The following is a 23,759-nucleotide window of genomic DNA, read 5'->3' on the forward strand; positions in this document are numbered from 1 at the left end:
GTTGTCCTGCTGCAGAGTAGTCTGGACTCGTTTGACAGTGTCTGGGAGCTCGGCCGCCGAATTAAGGTTCTGCTTGAGAAGGCCGCTCTGCACTTCTGCTGCTAAAGCAGCGGTGTGCTCCTCGGTACGGAGGGAGCGTTCCATGTTTCCATTCACTGTTATGACGCCGCGTGGTCCGGGCATCTTGAGCTTGAGATAAGTATAGTGTGGCACTGCGTTGAATCGACCAAATGCGGTTCGTCCCAGCAGTGCGTGATAGCCATTGCGGAAGGGGACGATATCAAAGATCAGTTCTTCTCTTCAGAAGTTGTCCGGGGATCCGAAGACAACCTCTAGTGTGATTGAGCCCATACAGCGGGCCTCTACACCTAGTATGACTCCTTTAAAGGTAGTCTTTGTGGGCTTGATCCTTGAGGGATTAATGCCCATTTTGCGCATTGTATCCTGATAGAGCAGGTTCAGGTTGCTGCCAACATCCATGAGGACTCACGTGAGATGGAATCCATCAATGATTGGGTCAAGGACCAGTGCGGCTGAACCACCATGACGGATACTTGTCGGATGGTCCCTGCGATCGAAAGTGATCGGACAGGAAGACCATGGGTTGAACTTTGGGGCGACTGGCTCCATCGCATAGACGTCCCTGAGCGCGCGTTTGCGCTCCCTCTTGGGGATATGGGTAGCGTATATCATGTTCACTATTTTAACTTGCGGGGGGGGGGGGGGGCTTCTTCTGTCCCTGTGTTCGGCGGACGGGACTCCTCGTCATCGTCCTCTCTTTGCAACCCGTTCTCCTTGTTCTCGGTTTTTAATTTGCCGGCCTGTTTAAAAACCAAACAGTCTCTGTTGGTATGATTGGCTGGTTTGCTTGGGGTGCCATGGATCTGGCATGGACGATGGAGTATGCGGTCCAAGCTGGATGGGCCCGGATTGTTTCTTTTATATGGCTTCTTCCGCTGGCCGGACTTGGAGCCACTGAATCCGGCGTTGACCGCTGAGGGAGTCCTGGACTAAGGGGTCCTCGGGCGTCCGACCTATTATCCTTTGGGCCGGAATGATGGGCTGTGAAGACATGAAGACCAAAGACTGTACCCGTGTCCGGATTGGACTCTACTTGGCATGGAAGGCAAGCTTGGCAACCGACTATGTAGATTCCCTCTGATGTAACCGACTCCATGTAACCCTAGATCTCTCCGGTGTCTATATAAACTGGAGAGTGTAGTCCGGATAGACAGATACAAATTACCATAGTCATACATGCTAGACTTCTAGGGTTTAGCCATTACGATCTCGTTGTAGATCAACTCTTGTAACACTCATATTCATCAAGATCAATCAAGCAGGAAGTAGGGTATTACCTCCATAGAGAGGGCCCGAACCTGGGTAAACATCGTGTCCCACGTCTCCTGCTACCATCGACCCTAGACGCACAGTTCGGGACCCCCTACCCGAGATCCGCCGGTTTTGACACCGACATTGGTGCTTTCATTGAGAGTTCCACTGTGCCGTCGCCAAAAGGGTTGATAGCTCGCCTTGTCGTCAAGGATAATATCATCTCCGGAGGAGCCCTGGCCCCAGGCCAAACCCTCCAGCTGGGCGGCTTTATCATGACCGCCAATTCAGCCCTTAAGCTGACGATGACCTCTGAAGTCGTCGAAAATCGCCTCCACGTTGATCCCAAATACACTGCTCGGATCCAACGGAGTTATCGTCGTTGAACGAGCTCCTGGATCACATGACCCCCTTGGGGGTCACTACAGACTATAATTGGGTTGGGCTTAAACCTGATCAGAGAGAAATTAAAACTGCGCCGATCACCCACCAGATGGCGGTAGTCGAGGAGCGGAACAACTCTTCTGCTATATTGAAGACAAACTATGTTCGGATCTCTGAAGGGCCGGATATTCTCCGGCAGAAAGGCATGTCTCGTCCTCCGAACATAGAGTCGGACGATGAGCCTAAAAAATCAGCCGATATCCCAGAGCCCGAACTGTCAGGTCCGGTTGATCTTCAAACTCTAGATCCAAAATCGGGTCAGGGTTCGGATTTAAATCCACCCACCCACCCGGACATAGATGCTCTCATGAGCATCAAACAACAGTCTCAAGAAACGGTCCACCACTTCTGGGCCAGATTCCTCCTTGTCAAAGATAAGGTAAAGGATTGCCGTGACAAGGATGCGATAGCAGCATTTTGCAACAACTGCGCGGACGAAGGTATCCTGAACGCCATTAATCGCCGCCGCATACTAAAGTTTGCTGACTTAGCAACTGTTGTACACAAGTACAGCGCAATGGAAAGCGCCTGGAAAACTCAGGTAGCTTGCTGGGAACTGTCGATCCCAACTCAACGCCTCATAAAAACGAAAAGGACGCACCCTCGTGGCACGCCCAGCCCAACAGTCAAAAAACATAAACCCATCACGCGGCACGGCACTATTCTAGAGGGATGGCTTAACAGCCCATGCAAAATACATACAACACCATACACTATGGAAACCCACAGCCTTAGAGCATGTTGGATACTTCGGCAAGTAGCCAAGAGCAGTGAGGACATCCTTATCAAGGACATCCCAGAACAGCACCCTCCAGAAAACGACGATGCAAGGGTATTGACGGTCTTCGAGACATTCTCTTCAAACAATAAGCATAAAAGGGCACTACGCGATCTCGCCGAAGTCTGCCAGGTCGCTGCAATTGACCCCTGGAATGACACGGCCATAACCTTTAACGCCAGTGACGAACCTAAATACAGAACAGTCCGAGCACCAACCGCATTAGTCCTCAGTCCCATCATGGACGGTTTTCGACTTACAAAAGTCCTCATGGATGGCGGCAGCGGACTAAACCTCATTTATGAGGACACGCTCGACAAGATGGAAATATACATGAGCCGCATTGAGAAAAACAGCACAACCTTTCAAGGTATCATTCCCAGTCGGAAAGCGTGGTGTGCGGGAAAAATTACACTTGATGTGGTATTCAGCACGCCGGAGAATTATCGGTCCGAAGAAATAACTTTCCACGTGGCCCCTTTTAACAGTGGATATCATGCCCTGTTAGGGCGAGAGGCCTTCACGCGCTTTCAAGCTGTACCTCATTATGGGTATATGAAGCTAAAAATGCCCGGGCCTAATGGAATAATCACCCTCATTAGGGATATAGCACTCCCCGCCGAGAACAAAACCGCATCCCTCGCCCTCGAGGCATTATCCGCGGCCCTTGCGGCCGAAGAATTAACCCACTATGCTCCACTGTGGATAGGGACGATGTGATCCTAGACAATCGACCCAAATCCACTTCTTTCAAGCCAGCAGAAGAAATAGTCAAATTTCAGGTCCATCCAACAGACCCGAAGAAGACAACATCTATCGGAGCGCAACTTAGCCCCATAGTCGATGCCGCACTACGAGACTTCTTGCGCGAAAACTGGGATATATTCGCCTGGCACCCCTCAGACATGCCAGGAATCCCGCATGAGTTGGCCGAACACAGCCTCAACATACTGAAGTGATATAAGCCGGTCAAACAAACACGGTGGCACTTTTCCGAACCCAAATGACAAGCTATGGGAGAATATCTAGCAAAACTCATCAAGGCCGGATTCATCAGAGATATTAAACTTCTGGACTGGCTGGCAAACTTGGTAACGGTACCAAAGAAGGATAAATCCCGGTGCCTATGCGTCAATTTCAAAGACCTTAACAAGGCTTGCCCTAAGGATCCCTTCCCCCTTCCTTGCATTGATCAAATCATTGACGCTACTGTAGGACACGACTCGATGTGCTTCCTTGATGTATATTCCGGATACTATAAAATCAAAATGAAGGAGTCCGATCAAGCCGCAACAGCATTCATTACACCATACGGGCCGTTCTGCTTCCACACCATGCCTTTCGGGCTCAAGAATGCCGGCGCCACCTACCAGCATATGATCCAAACATGCATCGAGAAACAGATCGGCAAGACAGTGGAGGCCTACGTGGACGACGTCGTCATCAAAAATAGACACGTCGAAACACTAATAGACAATTTGCATCTCACATTCGACAACCTCTGTACATATGACATCAAACTTAATCCAGAAAAGTGCGTCTTCAGCGTCCCCGCCGGAAAACTACTGGGCTTCATCGTTTCCAATAGAGGAATTGAAGCAAATCCAGGCAAAATCCGAGCTCTATCAGAATTGGCTATGCCAACCGAACTTAAACAGGTCCAAAAACTCGCTGGGTGCATGGCAGCTTTAAGCCGCTTTATATCCAGGTTGGGGGAAAAGGCGCTGCCACTTTATTGCCTTCTACGGCACTCCGATAACTTCAAGTGGACAGACGCAGCGATGGCCGGACTGGAAGAGATAAAAGCCCTTATGGCAAGCAACCCAATCCTGGCCGCGCCAAACGTCAGCGAACCAATGCTCCTATATATATCGGCAACACACCAGGTGGTGAGCACCGTACTCGTCGTCGAGCGAGAACAGGATGGACACAAATTTCCGCTCCAAAAGCCGGTATACTACGTATCCACCGTCCTCACACCATGCAAATCCCGGTACCCTCATTATCAAAAGATATCATATGCAGTCTTCATGGCATCTCGAAAATTGCGACACTACTTTCAGGAGTGTTCAATCACGGTGGCTTCTGAACTGCCCCTCAATGATATAATAAACAACCGGGACGCCACGGGCCGGATTGCCAATTGGGCCATTGAGGTCCTTCCATTCGACATCACGTACAAACCACATCTAGCCATCAAATCCCAAGTACTGGCTGACTTCGTCGCCGAATGGACAGAGGCCGAACTCCCTAAAGAGTACGACACGTATTCCAACTGGGTTATGCATTTTGACGGCTCCAAAATGTTGGCGGGGCTAGGAGCCGGCGTCGTATTAACGTCCCCCACGGGAGATATCGTCCAGTACGTACTCCAAATATTATTCACAGACTCCAACAACGCAGCTGAATACGAGGCCTTGCTACATGGCCTTCGGATGGCCGTATCAATGGGCATACAACGCCAGGAGGTGCGTGGGGACTCAAACCTTGCAATATCCCAAATTAATGGAGACTTTGATGCCAAAGATCCAAAGATGGCAGCTTATCACAACACCGTCTTAAAAATGTCAGCTCGGTTTGAGGGGCTCGAATTTCATCACGTCGCCCGGGAAAGTAATCAGGCGGCAGACATCCTTGCTCGCATCGGTGCTAAGCGCAACCCCGTCCCACCTAACATCTTCCTCAAAAGGCTCTTTAAGCCATCCGTGGTGTGGCAAGGGGGAGACAGCAACGACAGTCCAGTTCTGAACACAAATATAGATAGCGAACACGCCGATATCATCGGAGGCTCAGTCACAAAAATAACACCATCGGCCCATCTCATTATGGCAGTTATTTCCCCGTGGACCGAACCATTCTTGGCCTACCTTGATAGGAAGGAGCTCCCAGAAGATCAGAACGAGGCCCGCCGCATTGTCCGGCGTTCGAAGGCCTATAAAGTTCGCGAAGGAGAGCTCTACAAGAAAAGCACTACCAGAGTCCTTCAAAGGTGTATCTCCGAGGAGGAGGGGCGGCAACTCTTGGCAGAAATTCATGCCGGTCTCGGTGGGCACCACACCGCAGCCAGGGCACTTGTCAGCAAGGCCTTGCGGACAGGATTTTAGTGGCCTACGGCCTGAGCAGACGTGCAGGACCTCGTCCAGTGCTGCGTGGGATGCCAACTCTTCGCCAACCAAAGCCATATGCCCCCAACCGCCCTACGACCAATCCCCATTACATGGCCCTTTGCGGTCTGGGGCTTGGACATGGTTGGACCCATTAAAGGGATAAATGTACCAAGTGGATAGAGGCTAGACCAGTTAAAATGGCCGAGTCCGGACCGGTGATTGCATTTATATCCGACGTGGTGCCCATTATGGTGTCCTGCACAACATCAACACAGACAGCGGTTTCAATTTGACAGCCGATGAGGTAAAAACCTGGTGTCCTAATCTGGGCATTAAGCTCGATTACGCCTCTATCTACCACCCACAAACAAACGGTCAAGCCGAACGAGCTAATGGTCTTATTATGAGTGGCATCAAACCCAGGCTAGTGCGGTCTTTGAAAGAATCAGACAAGCACTGGGTTGAGGAGCTCGACTCCGTACTCTAGGGGCTGCGGACCACGCCCAACCGTACTACCGGATACACACCTTTCTTCATGGTGTATGGTGCAGAGGTTGTGTTGCCCTGCGATATTATACTTGACTCACCTCGAGTGCGTATGTACGAAGAGAAAGAGGCCGAGTTGGATCGGCAAGACAACCTAGATGCCTTGGAGGAGGAGCGCGACGTCGCCAAAGCCCGTTCAACATTTTATCAATAGCAGGCTAGAAGATATCAAAGCAGAGAAGTACGGGCCAAGACTTACAATGTTGGTGAACTTGTTCTACGCTTGCCGGAGAAGAAAAAGGACAAACTCAAGCCCAAATGGGAGGGTCCCTTCATAATCGACGAAGTTCTTACCGGCGGAGCGTACCGTCTTCAGGATGCATCGGACAATCGCCTGGAGCCGAACCCCTGGAACGCGGCCAGACTCCAAAGGTTTTATGCCTAGCACCGAATTCTTTGTTCGTCCCGTTCTCCCCTGTAGTTTCCATTACTTTTTCTCTCTTTTCCACCTTTATTTTTTCGCTTTAAATCTCTCATACGGCTCGACCGAACACCGCTGATGTACGCATCTTTACATATGTACGTCCATTATACCTGGGGGCATCTTTAACAGAAGCTTGTTAATATTATTTTCCGAGCGTCAAGCTCATCACACATGCGCGTTTTTCCCGTCTGTCTTTTCTTCACCATTATATGCATTGATATGACTTAAGTTTTGGCCAAGCTGGGTTGCCTGGCTCCTGTGCTTACCCCTACGTTCCCGATTGTTCGGCTAGGTGGTAAAGGGAGCACCTTGATAACCCACAAGTATAGGGGATCAATTGTAGCCTCTTTCGATAAGTAAGAGTGTTGAACCCAACGAGTAGCTAAAGGTAGAACAAATATCCCCTCAAGTTCTATCGACCACCGATACAACTCTACGTGCACTTGACGTTCGCTTTACCGGAAACAAGTATGAAACTAGAAGTACTTTGTAGGTGTTTTGGATAGGTTTGCAAGAAAAATAAAGAGAGCGTAAATAGAAAGTAGGGGCTGTTTATATGAAGACACAACTAAATTAGTTTTAGTAGAGAGATTTTTGTTACGAGAAAGTTATTTGTCCATAGGCAATCGATAACTAGACTGGTAATCACTACTGCAATTTTATTTAAGGGAGAGGCATAAGCTAACATACTTTCTCTACTTGGATCATATGCACTTATGATTGGAACTCTAGCAAACATCCGCAACTACTAAAGATCATTAAGGTAAAACCCAACCATAGCATTAAAGAATCAAGTCCTCTTTATCCCATATGCAAACAACCTACTTACTCAGGTCTGTGCTTCTGTTCACTCACGCCACCCACCATAAGCAAATCATAAACATATTGCAACACCCTACAGCGGGAATCCCTCACGCTTGCGCGACACGAAGAGCAACATAGGACAGCACCAATAATAAAACATGCAATTCAAACCAATCTTGATCATCAAATAACCCATAGGACAAAACAGATCTACTCAAACATCATAGGATAGCCATACATCATTGGGAAATAATATATAGCGTTGAGCACCATGTTTAAGTAGATATTACAGCGGGTTAGAGAGAGGTTACACCGCTGCATAGAGGGGGAAGAGTTGGTGATGATGGCGGTGGAGTTGTTGGTGAAGATGACAGTTATGATGATGGCCCCCGGTCGCACTCCGGCGCCACCAGAAGCAAGGGGGAGAGAGCCCCCCTCCTTCTTCTTCCTTGACCTCCTCCCTATATGGGAGAAGGGTTTACCCTCTGGTCCTTGGCTCCCATGGCGTGGGAGGGGCGAGAGCCCCTCCGAGATTGAATCTCTCTCTCTCTCTCTCTCTCTCTCTCTCTCTCTCTGTTTCTGTGCTCTGTTCTGTTGCCCTTTCACCGTTTATTTTATATCCGGAGATCTGTAACTCCGATTGGACTCAAACCTTCGCCGTGATTTTTTACCAAAAATTAGCTTTCTTGCGGCCGAAGAAGGGCATCAACCGCCTTACGGGTGGACCACGAGGGTCAGGGGCGCGCCCTGGGGGGGGGGGGGTAGGGCGCGCCCCCTACCTCGTGCCCACCTCGGACACCGTTTCACGATGATCTTTCTTCCAGACTTTCCAAATATTCCAAAAAATCTCCGTCTGTTTTTATCTCGTTTGGACTTTGTTTGATATGGATATTCTGCGAAACCAAAAACATGCAATAGACAGGAACTGGCACTGGGCACTGGATCAATATGTTAGTCCCAAAAATACTATAAAAAGTTGCCAAAAAGTATATGACAGTTGAATAATATTGGCATGGAGCAATCAAAAATTATTGATACAACGGAGACGTATCAGCATCCCCAAGCTTAATTCCTGCTCGTCCTCGAGTAGGTAAATGATAAAAAAGATAATTTTTTATGTGGGATGCTACCTAGCATAATCTTGATCATATGTCTAATCATGGCATGAATATTAAGACACGAGTGATTCAAGGCAATAGTCTATCCTTTGACATAAAAACAATAATACTTCAAGCCTACTAATAAAGCAATCATGTCTTTTCAAAATAACATGGCCAAAGATAGTTATCCCTACAAAATCATATAGTCTGGCTATGCTCCATCTTCACCACACAAAATATTCAAATCATGCACAACCCCGATGACAAGCCAAGCAATTGTTTCATACTTTTGACGTTCTCAAACCTTTTCAACTTTCACGCAATACATGAGCGTGAGCCGTGGACATAGCACTATAGGTGGAATAGAATATGATGCTGGGGGTTATGTGGAGAAGACAAAAAGGAGAAAGTCTCACATCAACTAGGCGTATCAACGGGCTATGGAGATGCCCATCAATAGATATCAATGTGAGTGAGTAGGGATTTCCATGCAAAGGATGCACTAAGAGCTATAAGTATATGAAAGCTCAAACTAAAACTAAGTGGGTGTGCATCCAACTTGCTTGCTCATGAAGACCTCGGGCATTTGAGGAAGCCCATCATCGGAATATACAAGCCAAGTTCTGTAATGAAAATTCCCACTAGTATATGAAAGTGATAACTCAAGAGACTCTCTGTATGAAGAACATGATGCTACTCTGAAGCACAAGTGTGGTAAAAGGATAGTAACATTGCCCCCTCTCTCTTTTTCTCTCAATTTATTTATTTTTTTTTTATTTTTTTGGTGGGCTTCTTTGGCCTCTTTTTTTGGGCTTCTTTGGCCTCTTTTATTTTTCATAAAGTCCGGAGTCTCTTCCCGACTTGTGGGGGAATCATAGTCTCCATCATCCTTTCCTCACTGGGGCAATGCTCTAATAATGATGATCATCACACTTTTATTTACTTACAACTCAATATTACAACTCGATATCTAGGACAAAGATATGACTCTATATGAATGCCTCCGGCGGTTTACCGGGATGTGCAATGATCTAGCGTAGCAATGACATGAAAAAACGGACAAGCCATGAAAACATCATGCTAGCTATCTTACGATCATGCAAAGCAATATGACAATGAATGCTCAAGTCATATATATGATGATGATGGAAGTTGCATGGAAATATATCTCAGAATGGCTATGGAAATGCCATGATAGGTAGGTATGGTGTCTGTTTTGAGGAAGGTTTATGGTGGGTGTATGATACCGGTGAAAAGTGCGCGGTATTAGAGAGGCTAGCAATGGTGGAAGGGTGAGAGTGCGTATAATCCATGGACTCAACATTAGTCATAAAGAACTCACATACTTATTGCAAAAATCTATTAGTTATCAAAACAAAGTACTATGCACATGCTCCTAGGGGGATAGATTGGTAGGAGAAGACCATCGCTCGTCCCCGACCGCCACTCATAAGGAAGACAATCAATAAATAAATCATGCTCCGACTTCATCACATAACGGTTCACCGTACGTGGATGCTACGGGAATCACAAACTTCAACACAAGTATTTCTACAATCCACAACTACCCACTAGCATGACTCTAATATCACCATCTTTATATCGCAAAACTATTGCAAGGAATCAAACATATCATATTCAGTGATCTACAAATTTTATGTAGGATTTTATGGCTAACCATGTGAATGACCAGTTCCTGTCATCTCTCTAAATAGATATAAGTGAAGCAAGAGAGTTTTAATTCTTTCTACAAAAGGTATGCCCACGCTCTAACAAATATAGGTGAAGCAAAAGAGCATTCTACAAATAGCGGTTTACTAAGTGAAGAGAAACAGGCAATCCAAACTTCAAATGATATAAGTGAAGCACATGAAGCATTCTATAAAGCCATACTCAAAAGATATAAGTGAAGTGCAAAGAGCATTCTATAAATCAAACAAGGACTATCTCATACCAGCATTGTGCATAAAAGAAAATTTAAAAGTAAATGCAAAAGGCGCTCCAAGATTGCACATATCGCATGAACGAAACGAATCCGAAAACATACCGATATTTGTTGAAGAAAGACGGGATGCCTTCCGGGGCATCCCCAAGCTTAGACGCTTGAGTCTCCTTGAATTTTTACTTGGGGTGCCTCGGGCATCCCCAAGCTTGAGCTCTTGCCTCTCTTCCTTCTTCTCACATCGAGACCTTCTCGATCATCGAACACTTCATCCACACAAAACTTCAACAGAAAACCCGGTAAGATCCGTTAGTATAATAAAGCAAATCACTACTCTAAGTACTGTTGCAAACCACTTCATATTTTGTTTTTGCATTGTGTCTATTGTAATATAGCTTTTCCGTGGCTTAATCCACTGATATATATCGATAGTTTCATCAAAACAAGCAAACTATGCATAAAAAACAGAATCTGTCTAAAACAGAACAGTCTGTAAGAATCTGAACATTCACCATACTTATGATACTTGAATAATTCTTACAAAATTAGGAAAAATAAAAAATTTGTACAGAAAGACAGTGAAAAAAGAATCAGAACCATTTGACGTTCGAGTACAAAATTAAAAATCCGCACTACAGCCAAAGTTTCTGTCCTGCACCGCACAAACCAACAAGTATTGTAAACATCCTAAAGGCAAACCTTGGTACATTATTTTTATAATACAATGGATTGTACAAGGGGATAATTATTTTTGTTGAAAAGTTTCTGTAATCAAGATTCACGAAGTTTCCGTGAGCATGAACAAAGTTCAAGGCTAGCTCCCACTTCAACAATGCTCGTCTTTCTCACTTTCGCTTTTCTTTTCGAAAAAGTTTTTGGTTCCCCTCTTTATTTTTGTTGTTTTTAAACTATATGAAAGCACTCAACAGAAATAAACGACTCTCTAAAACTTCCGGGTTGTCTCCCTGGCAGCGCTTTCTTTAAAGCCATTAAGCTAGGCATATAGTGCTCAAGTAGTGAATCCACCCGGATCCCTAGGTATATCAAAGCCAATTTTAATTAGCAATGATTTGTAATTTAGTAGTGAGCACAAAGTAACAAATATCATGTAATGACGAAGTCTGACTCTCTTCCAATGCATCGGCATGTCATAAAAGAACAATTCATGCACACAAAGTAAAGGCTAATGCATAGTGTAAACAGTTTCTTGCAATTTTATCGTATTGGAAACATAGAGAGGTGGGGATATAGTTCCTCTCTCATAATAATTGCAAGTAGCAGCAGCAAGCACATGCATATTATATTCAACAAAATCATCATGTGCAACGGTAAAAGGCAACCCATCAATATAATCCTTAATAAGGGCAAACTTCTCCGATATAGTGTAGTTGGGAGAATTCAAAAAGATAATAGGACTATCATGCGTGAGTGCAATAGCAACAATTTCATGTTTAACATAAGGAACTATAGCAAGTTCATCTCCATAAGCGTAATTCATATTGGCATCTTAGCCACAAGCATAGCAAGCATCATCAAAAAGGGATATTTCAAAAGAATCATAGGGATCATAACAGTCATCATAGCAATCATCCTTCGGTAAGCACGAAGGGGAATTAAACAATGTATGAGTTAAAGAGTTACTCTCATTAGAAGGTGGGCACGGGTGATCAATCCGCTCTTCCTCCTTTTGTTCTTCGCTCTCCTCCTCATCTTTTTCATCCAATGAGCTCACAGTTTCATCAACTTCTTCTTCCATAGACTCCTGCAAAATATTAGTCTCTTCTTGGACAGCGGGGGAGTCCTCAATATAAGATTTAACATAGGTATTAGAAGCATAATTCTCATAACAATATTCAAGTATGGCAAAAAATTTAGATTTGTAAAGAGTAGCATCATACTTTTCAATCAACGAAGCAATTTCATACGCACCCTTAAAAGCAACAAATTCTTCAATTTGTTGAACATCATAATAATTATAAACACCCTTAGCATATGAAGATACGATTCCATTATCACCAAACTAACATTGGTAGGGAAGGTGTTTCTTAGGGTTTTCTGAACAACAAGTAAAATCATAAATTTCACATAAATTCCAAGCATAGCATTGCATAGTATTAATTTGATGCTGTAGAAGTTTCCATTTTTGAGATAAGCGGAGTCGCACATAACAAGCATGCTCATCTAAAGATTTGCCCTCAACTAAGCTAGTTGGGGTTTCAGCACGAGCACAAAGAGATCGAAGATGATCCAAGTAAAAAGCTTCAGGAGTGTGATAGATTTTGAGTGGTTCTTCAACCATTGGTTCAGTAGGTACAACTAATTTTTTGGTATTTTGCGTTTCCTACCCATAACTAAAGATAGAAAACAACTAAGAACAGCAAATAGAAATTACTTAATGATAAAGCAAACAAGCACACACGAGAATATTCACCCCACGCTATTGCTCCCCGGCAACGGCGCCAGAAAAAGGTCTTGATAACCCACAAGTATAGGGGATCAATTGTAGCCTCTTTCGATAAGTAAGAGTGTCGAACCCAACGAGGAGCTAAAGGTAGAACAAATATTCCCTCAAGTTCTATCGACCACCGATACAACTCTACGCGCACTTGACGTTCGCTTTACCGGAAACAAGTATGAAACTAGAAGTACTTTGTAGGTGTTTTTGGATAGATTTGCAAGAAAATAAAGAGAGTGTAAATAAAAAGTAGGGGCTGTTTAGATGAAGACACAACTAAATTAGTTTTAGTATAGAGCTTTTTGTTACGAGAAAGTTATTTGTCCATAGGCAATCGATAATTAGACCGGTAATCACTATTGCAATTTTATTTGCGAGAGAGGCATAAGCTAACATACTTTCTCTACTTGGATCATATGCACTTATGATTGGAACTCTAGCAAGCATCTGCAACTACTAAAGATCATTAAGGTAAAACCCAACCATAGCATTAAAGCATCAAGTCCTCTTTATCCCATATGCAAACAACCTACTTACTCGGGTCTGTGCTTCTGTTCACTCACGCCACCCACCATAAGCAAATCATAAACATATTGGAACACCCTACAGTGGGAATCCCTCATGCTTGCGTGACATGGAGAGCACCATAGGACAGCACCAATAATAAAACATGCAATTCAAACCAATCTTGATCATCAAATAACCCATAGGACAAAACAGATCTACTCAAACATCATAGGATAGCCATACATCATTGGGAAATAATATATAGCGTTGAGCACCATGTTTAAGTAGAGATTACAGCAGGTTAGAGAGAGGTTACACCACTGCATAGAGGGGGAAGAGTTGGTGATGATGGCGGTGGAGTTGTTGGTGAAGATGACGGTGATGATGATGGCCCCCGGTGGCACTCCGGCGCCACCGGAAGCAAGGGGGAGAGAGCCCCCCTCGTTCTTCTTCTTCCTTGACCTCCTCCCTATATGGGAGAAGGGTTTGCCCTCTGGTCCTTGGCTCCCATGGTGTGGGAGGGGCGAGAGCCCCTCCGAGATTGGATCTATCTCTCTGTCTCTCTCTGTTTCTGCGTTCTGTTCTGCTGCCCTTTTACCGTTTCTTTTATATCCGGAGATCCGTACTCCAATTGGACTAAAACCTTCGCCGTGATTTTTTGAACAAAAATTAGCTTTCTTGCGGCCGAAGAAGGGCATCAACTACCTTAGGGGTGGACCACAAGGGTCAGGGGCGCGTCCTGGGGGGGGGGGGGTAGGGCGCGCCCCCCTACCTCGTGCCCACCTCGGACACCGTTTCGCAATGATCTTTCTTCCAGACTTTCCAAATATTCCAAAAAAATCTCCGTCCGCTTTTATCCTGTTTGGACTCCATTTGATATGGATATTCCGCGAAAGCAAAAACATGCAACAGACAGGAACTGACACTGGGCACTGGATCAATATGTTAGTCCCAAAAATAGTATAAAAAGTTGCCAAAAAGTATATGAAAGTTGAATAATATTGGCATGGAGGAATCAAAAATTATAGATACGAAGGAGACATATCACAGCTCTGCTATTGTTACTGCCGGGTCATCCGGATGTGTACCTCAGACTGGGTGAAGCCGAAAGCTAGCGTTCCTAAGGGAATATTCAGTCGGTGGATGAAAAATGTTTTCTGCACTCACTCTATTATGAACCCCCAGAAGCTATACACAATTTGATTTTCACATCACAATTCGGACATGTCTACTACTGCATACACATCCAGGGAAAGGAACCCTTAATGGAACTATTCTCCCTGGAAGATGTTTCTTACAATCTCAATGTAATATAACATAACTAGCCGGATACAACTTGTTTGTTCAAGCAACTATGACCCCTACACTTAGTTTTCCACGCATACCCCGGCCTATTCGGCTGTGACGGTATTCGAAAACACTCCGCACCTTCGGGTTCAGAGGTTGAAGCGAAAAGGTCTGCCATGACAAATGATATAGAATTCAGCTAGAATTCCACATGGTGGGTTAAGTACATAGTCACTGGGACTCAAACACTTCCTCCTCTATACCATCTAACAGGCAGTCTAACTTACAATCTTGTTGGGAATATTTGGCGGCCACCTCTACTTGGTCATATACTAAACTAACGGGAATTTCTTCCCCATCTAGCCCTAGCGGTCCAACCCGGGCCATGTTAGGATTCAGCTTGGTATATCGTGTTTTCACCATGGCCCAGGCCTCTCGCGCACCCTCTTGGCAAGCCGATATCTTCCATAATCGGATACACCGCCGCGCTCCCTTGAACATCTCTACAACCTCCTCCATACTTCCTGGAGGGGAGTCAGATGGCCATAAGGCCTTGGCAACACTCCGCATGGCCAGCCGAGCATGCTCGTGCACTTGCGACAGTCTTTGCAGCGGATCACTTGATGATCCGGACACCTCCTCTTTAGGACGGCCCGTAAATATACCTACAAACATAGCTATATCAGTTCCATTTATCTCCGAACTACCTAAAAAAAGAAAAGTTCGGAAACATACTGAATATGCCGCCCCGCAGCTTCTTGTCCTCCTTCACGGAGTCGGCTAGCTAGGCCCGCACATCTTTCAACTCTTCACCCAACGTAGTGTTGGAATCATGTAGCTTGTTTTTCTCATCCTTGATGTGGGTCAGCACACGCTCGCCTGCGGCGTGTTACCTCTTTGCCTCTCTTTCTCCCTCTTGGGCGATCTTCAACTTCTTTTAAAGTTGATCAGGCGGCCCTATTATGCGACCAGTAGAAGTATTAGCATAGTTGGTATACAATTATTGTTCTTCAATGGAGGGGAACGTTACCAGAGGACAACTTCTTGAAGTTTTCCAGTTCGGCGGCAGTAGCATTTAGCTGCGCCCGACACTGCTCCAGCTCTTGAGCTAGCAGGCGATTCTTCTTTGTAAGGACCTGGTCGTACAACGATCCTTAAATCAGTTGTGCCAACTGCTTTCAGCCTCGGGGGCTACGGGCATGTGATCATCCTTGTTTGGACAAAGAAAACTTACCCGCACATCTGCCAAATATTGCTTCGTGGCTCTTCTAAGCCCATCCCGAGCAGCTCGGATGTATGCGTCTCCCAAGCTAAAGGCATCGAATGCCTCCTCCAAGAACTTGGGGTCCCGTAAGACCGCCCTATAGCGCCGATGATTCATGGCGCTCTCCACTTCCGAGTTGGCAACAGACATATTCTCCGAACCCTCAGCCGAAGGATAGTCTGGCATTGTTCCCATATCTGCTCCCGTCTCTCCGATGGGGTTTAAATCCCGGGCGCCGGAAGTACGGCCGAACAGACCCTCGGACATAGTCCAGTGAACCTTTTTCCTGGTACCAGACAAACGTATAAGTTGCAGTTGGATGTGACTACTAAAGTATACCTTCAAATCCTTACCTCTTTGATGAGGGACCGGTCGTGTCTGTTGGGGAACATAGTAATTTCAAAAAATTTCCTACGCACACGCAAGATCATGGTGATGCATAGCAACGAGAGGGGAGAGTGTTGTCTACGTACCCTCGTAGACCGACAGCGGAAGCGTCATGACAACGCGGTTGATGTAGTCGTACGTCTTCATGGCCCAACCGATCAAGCACTGAAACTACGGCACCTCCGAGTTCTAGCACACTTCAGCTCGATGACGATCCCCGGACTCCGATCCAGCAAAGTATCGGGGAAGAGTTCCGTCAACACGACGGCGTGGTGATGATCTTGATGTTCTACTGTCGCAGGGCTTCGCCTAAGCACAGCTACAATATTATCGAGGATTATGGTGGAGGGGGGCACCGCACACGGCTAAGAGAACGATCATGAAGAACAACTTGTGTGTCTAGAGGTGCCCCCCTGCCCCCGTATATAAAGGAGCAAGGGGGGAGGAGGCCGGCCCTAGGAGGGGCGCGCCAGGGGAGTAGGATTCCTACTCCTAGTTGGAGTAGGTTTCCTCCTTTCCTAGTCCAACTAGGAGAAGGGGGGAAAGGGGGGAAGAGGGGATGGAAGGGAGAGAGGGGCCGCGCCCCAAACCCCTTGTCCAATTCGGACTGGGCTTGGGAGGGGCGCGCGCCACCTCCTGGTCCTTCCCACTAAGGCCCATTAAGGCCCATTCCTTCTTCCTCGTATTCCCGTAACTCCCCGATACCTTTGAAAATACCCGAATCACTCGGAACCTTTCCGATGTCTGAATATAGTCGTCCAATATATCGATTTTTACGTCTCAACCATTTCGAGACTCCTCGTCATGTCCCCGATCTCATCCGGGACTCCGAACTCCTTCGATACATCAAAACTTATAAACTCATAATATAACTATCATCGAAACCTTAAGCATGCGGACCCTACGGGTTTGAGAACAATGTAGACATGACCGAGACATGTCTCCGGTCAATAACCAATAGCGGAACCTGGATGCTCATATTGGCTCCCACATATTCTATGAAGATCTTTATCGGTCAGACCGCATAACAACATACGGTGTTCCCTTTGTCATCGGTATGTTACTTGCCCGAGATTCGATCGTCGGTATCTTAATACCTAGTTCAATCTCGTTACCGGCAAGTCTCTTTACTCGTTCCGTAATACATCATTTCACAACTAACTCATTAGTTGCAATGCTTGCAAGGCTTATGTGATGTGCATTACCGAGAGGGTCCAAAGATACCTCTCCGACAATCGGAGTGACAAATCCTAATCTCGAAATACGCCAACCCAACATGTACCTTTGGAGACACCTGTAGAGCTCCTTTATAATCACCCAGTTACGTTGTGACATTTGGTAGCACACAAAGTGTTCCTCCGGCAAACGGGAGTTGCATAATCTCATAGTCATAGGAACATGTATAAGTCATGAAGAAAGCAATAGCAACATACTAAATGATCGGGTGCTAAGCTAATTGAATGGGTCATGTCAATCACATCATTCTTCTAATGATGTGATCCCGTTAATCAAATAACAACTCTTTTGTTCATGGTTAGGAAACATAACCATCTTCGATTAACGAGCTAGTCAAGTAGAGGCATACCAGTGACACTCTGTTTGTATATGTATTCACACATGTATTATGTTTCCGGTTAATACAATTCTAGCATGAATAATAAACATTTATCATGATATAAGGAAATAATAACTTTATTATTGCCTCTAGGCCATATTTCCTTCAGTCTCCCACTTGCACTAGAGTCAATAATCTAGTTCACATCGCCATGTGATTCAACACTAATAGTTCACATCATCATGTGATTAACACCCTTAGTTCACATCGTCATGTGACCTATACCCAAAGGGTTTACTAGAGTCAGTAATCTAGTTCACATCATTTATGTGATTAACACCCAAAGAGTACTAAGGTGTGATCATGTTTTGCTTGTGAGATAATTTTAGTCAACGGGTCTGTCACATACAGATCCGTAAGTATTTTGCGAATTCTATGCCTACAATGCTCTGCACGGAGCTACTCTAGCTAATTGCTCCCGCTTTCAATATGTATCTAGATCGAGACTTAGAGTCATCCAGATCTGTGTTAAACTTGCATCGACGTAACTTTTTATGATGAACCTTTTGTCACCTCCATAATTGAGAAATATTTCCTTATTCCACTAAGGATAATTTTGACCGCTATCCAATGATCTACTCTTAGATCACTATTATACTCCCTTGCTTAACACAGTGTAGGGTATACAATAGATCTGGTACACAACATGGCATACTTTATAGAACCTATGGCTGAGGCATAGGGAATGACTTTCATTCTCTTTCTATCTTTTGCCGTGGTCGGTCTTTGAGTCTTACTCAATTTCACACCTTGTAACACAGCCAAGAACTCTTTCTTTGACTGTTCCATTTTTGAACTATTTCAAAATATTGTCAAGGTATGTACTCATTGAAAAAACTTATCAAGCGTCTTGATCTATCTCTATAGGTCTTGATGCTTAATATGTAAGCAGCTTCACCGAGGTCTTTCTTTGAAAAACTTCTTTCAAAACACTCCTTTATGCTTTGCAGAATAATTCTACATTATTTCTGATCAACAATATGTCATTCACATATACTTATCAGAAATGCTATAGTGCTCCCACTCACTTTCTTGTAAATACAGGTTTTGCCGCAAGTCTGTATAAAACTATATGCTTTGATCAACTTATCAAAGCGTATATTCCAACTCCGAGATGCTTGCACCAGTCCATAGATGGATCGCTGGAGCTTGTATATTTTGTTAGTACCTTTAGGATTGACAAAATCTTCTGGTTGCATCATATACAACTCTTCTTTAATAAATCCATTAAGGAATGCAGTTTTGTTTATCCATTTGCCGGATTTCATAAAATGCGGCAATTGCTAACATGATTCGGACAGACTTAAGCATAGATACGAGTGAGAAACTCTCATCGTAGTCAACACCTTGAACTTGTCGAAAACCTTTTTGCGACAATTCTAGCTTTGTAGATAGTAACACTACTATCAGCGTCAGTCATCCTCTTGAAGATCCATTTAATCTCAATGGCTCGCCGATCATTGGGCAAGTCAATCAAAGTCCATACTTTGTTCTCATACATGGATCTCATCTCAGATTTCATGGACTCAAGCCATTTCGCGGAATCTGGGCTCATCATCGCTTCCTCATAGTTCGTAGGCTTGTCATGGTCAAGTAACACGACCTCCAGAACTGGATTACCGTACCACTCTGGTGTGGATCTCACTCTGGTTTACCTACGAGGTTCAATAGTAACTTGATCTGAAGTTACATGATCATCATCATTAGTTTCCTCACTAATCGGTCTAGTAGTCACACGAACAGATTTCTGTGATGAACTACTTTCCAATAAGGGAGCAAGTATAGTTACCTCATCAAGTTCTACTTTCCTCCCACTCACTTCTTTCGAGAGAAACTCCTTCTCTAGAAAGGATCCATTCTCAGCAATGAATAACTTGCCTTCGGATCTGTGATAGAAGGTGTACCCAATAGTCTCCTTTGGGTATCCTATGAAGACATATTTCTCCGATTTGGGTTTGAGCTTATCAGGATGAAACTTTTTCATATAAGCATCACAACCCCAAACTTTAAGAAACGACAACTTTGGTTTGTTGCCAAACCACAGTTCAGATTGTGTCGTCTCAACGGACTTAGATGGTGACTTAGATGGTACCCTTTTAAACATGAATGTAGCTGTCTTTAATGCATAACCCCAAAACAATGTTGGTAAATCTGTAAGAAACATCATAGATTGCACTATATCCAATAAAGTATGGTTATGACGTTCGGACACACCATTATGCTGTGGTGTTCCAGGTGGCACGAATTTGTGAAACTATTGCACATAGTTTTAATTGAATACCAAACTCGTAACTCAAATATTTGTCTCTGCGATCAGATCATAGAAACCATATTTTTCTTTTTACGATGATTTTCCACTTCACTCTGAAATTCTTTGAACTTTTCAAATGTTTCAGACTTATGTTTCATCAAGTAGATATACCCATATCTGCTCAAATCATATGTGAAGGTCAGAAAATAACGGTACCCGCCATGAGCTTCAACACTCATCGGATCGTATACATCAGTATGTATTATTTCCAATAAGTCCGTTTCTCGCTCCATTGTTCCAGAGAACGGAGTCTTAGTCATCTTGCCCATGAGGCATGGTTCGCAAGCATCAACTGATTCATAATCAAGTGATTCCAAAAACCCATCAGCGTGGATTTTCTTCATGCGCTTTACACCAATATGACCTAAACGGCAGTGCCACAAATAAGTTGCACTATCATTATTAACTTTGCATCTTTTGGCTTCAATATTATGAATATGTGTATCACCACGATCGAGATCCAACAAACCATTTTTATTGGTGTGTAACCATATAAGGTTTTATTCATGTAAAAAGAACAACAATTTATTCTTTTACTTAAATGAATAACCGTATTGCAATAAACATGATCAAATCATATTCATGCTCAACGCAAACACCAAATAACACTTATTTAGGTTCAACACTAATCCCAAAAGTATAGGGAGTGTGCGATGATGATCATATCAATCTTGGAACCACTTCCAACACACATCGTCACTTCACCCTTAACTAGTCTATGTTCATTCTGCAACTCCCGTTTTGAGTTACTATACTTTAGCAACTGAACCAGTATCAAATACCAATGGGTTGATACGAACACTAGTAAAATACACATCAATAATCTGTATATCAAATATACCTCTGTTCACTTTGCCATCCTTCTTATCCGCCAAATACTTGTGACAGTTCCGCTTCAAGTGACCAGTCCCTTTGCAGTAGAAGCACTTAGTCTCAGGCTTAGGACCAGACTTGGGCTTCTGCACTTGAGTAGCAACTTGCTTGTTGTTCTTCTTGAAGTTCCCCTTCTTCCCTCTACCCTTTTCTTGAAACTAGTGGTCTTGTCTACCATCAACACTTGATGTTTCTCTCGATTTCTACCTTCGTCAATTTCAGCATTACGAAGAGCTTGGGAATCGTTTCCGTTATCCCTTGCATATCATAGTTCATCACGAAGTTCTACTAACTTGGTGATGGTGACTAGAGAATTCTGTCAATCACTATTTTATATGGAAGATTAACTCCCACTTGATTCAAGCAATTGTAGTACCCAGACAATCTGAGCACATGCTCACTAGTTGAGCAATTCTCCTCCATCTTTTAGCTATAGAACTTGTTGGAGACTTCATATCTCTCAACTCGGGTATTTGCTTGAAATATTAACTTCAACTCCTGGAACATCTCATATGGTCCATGACATTCAAAAACGTCTTTGAAGTCCCGATTCTGAGCCGTTTAAGCATGGCACACTAAACTATCAAGTAGTCATCATATTGAGCTAGCCAAATGTTCATAACATCTGCATCTGCTCCTGCAATAGGTTTGTCACCTAGCGGTGCATCAAAGACATAATTCTTCTGTGCAGCAATGAGGATAAACCTCAGATCACGGATCCAATCTGCATCATTGCTACTAACATCTTTCAACATAATTTTCTCTAGGAAGGTATCAAAATAAACATATGAAAGCAACAACGTGAGCTATTGATCTACAACATAGATATGCTAATACTACCAGGACTAAGTTCATGATAAATTAAAGTTCAATTAATCATATTACTTAAGAACTCCCACTTAGATAGACATCCCTCTAATCCTCTAAGTGAACACGTGATCCATATCAACTAAACCATGTCCGATCATCACGTGAGATGGAGTAGTTTCAATGGTGAACATCACTATGTTGATCATATCTACTATATGATTCACACTCGACCTTTCGGTCTCCGTGTTCCGAGGCCATATCTGTATATGCTTGGCTCGTCAAGTACAACCTGAGTATTCCGCGTGTGCAACTGTTTTGCACCCGTTGTATTTGAACGTAGAGCCTATCACACCCGATCATCACATGGTGTCTCAGCACGAAGAACTTTCGCAATGGTGCATACTCAGGGAGAACACTTCTTGATAAATAGCGAGAGATCATCTTAAAATGCTACCGTCAAACTAAGCAAAATAAGATGTATAAAAGATAAACATCACATGCAATCAAAATATGTGACATGATATGGCCATCATCATCTTGTGCCTTTGATCTCCATCTCCAAAGTATCGTCATGATTTCCATCGTCACCAGCATGACACCATGATCTCCATCATCTTGATCTATATCAATGTGTCGTCACATAGTCGTCTCGCCAACAATTTCTCTTGCAACTATTGCTATCACATAGCGATAAAGTAAAGCATTTATTTGGCGCTTGCATCTTATGCAATAGAGAGATAACCATAAGGCTTTTGCCAGTTGCCGATAACTTCAACAAAACATGATCATCTCATACAACAACTTATATCTCATCACGTCTTGACCATATCACATCACAACATGCCCTGCAAAAACAAGTTAGACGTCCTCTACTTTGTTTGTTGCAAGTTTTACGTGGCTGCTACGGGCTTAAGCAAGAACCAATCTTACCTACGCATCAAAAACCACAACGATAGTTTGTCAAGTTGGTTCTGTTTTAACCTTCGCAAGGACCGGTCATAGCCACACTCGGTTCAACTAAAGTTGGAGAAACAGACACCCGCCAGCCACCTTTGTGCAAAGCACGTCGGTAGAACCAGTCTCGCGTAAGCGTACGCGTAATGTCGGTCCGGGCCGCTTCATCCAACAATACCACTGAACCAAAGTATGACATGCTGGTAAGCAGTATGACTTATATCACCCACAACTCACTTGTGTTCTACTCGTGCACAACATCAACGCATAAAACCTTGGCTCGGATGCCACTATTGGGGAACGTAGTAATTTCAAAAAATTTCCTACGCACACGCAAGATCATGGTGATGCATAGCAACGAGAGGGGAGAGTGTTGTCTACGTACCCTCATAGACCGACAGCGGAAGCGTCATGACAACACGGTTGATGTAGTCGTACGTCTTCACGGCCCGACCGATCAAGCATCGAAACTACGGCACCTCCGAGTTCTAGCACACGTTCAGCTCGATGACGATCCCCGGACTCCGATCCAGCAAAGTATCGGGGAAGAGTTCCGTCAGCACGACGGCATGGTGACGATCTTGATGTTCTACTGTCGCAGGGCTTTGCCTAAGCACCGCTACAATATTAGCGAGGATTATGGTGGAGGGGGGCACCGCACACGCTAAGAGAACGATCATGAAGATCAACTTGTGTGTCTAGAGGTGCCCCCCAGCCCCCTTATATAAAGGAGCAAGGGGGGAGGAGGCCGGCCCTAGGAGGGGCGCGCCAGGGGAGTAGGATTCCTACTCCTAGTTGGAGTAGGTTTCCTCCTTTCCT

This window comes from Triticum aestivum, chromosome 2A (genome assembly GCF_018294505.1).
Source record: "Triticum aestivum cultivar Chinese Spring chromosome 2A, IWGSC CS RefSeq v2.1, whole genome shotgun sequence".
NCBI classification, from domain to species: Eukaryota; Viridiplantae; Streptophyta; class Magnoliopsida; order Poales; family Poaceae; genus Triticum; species Triticum aestivum.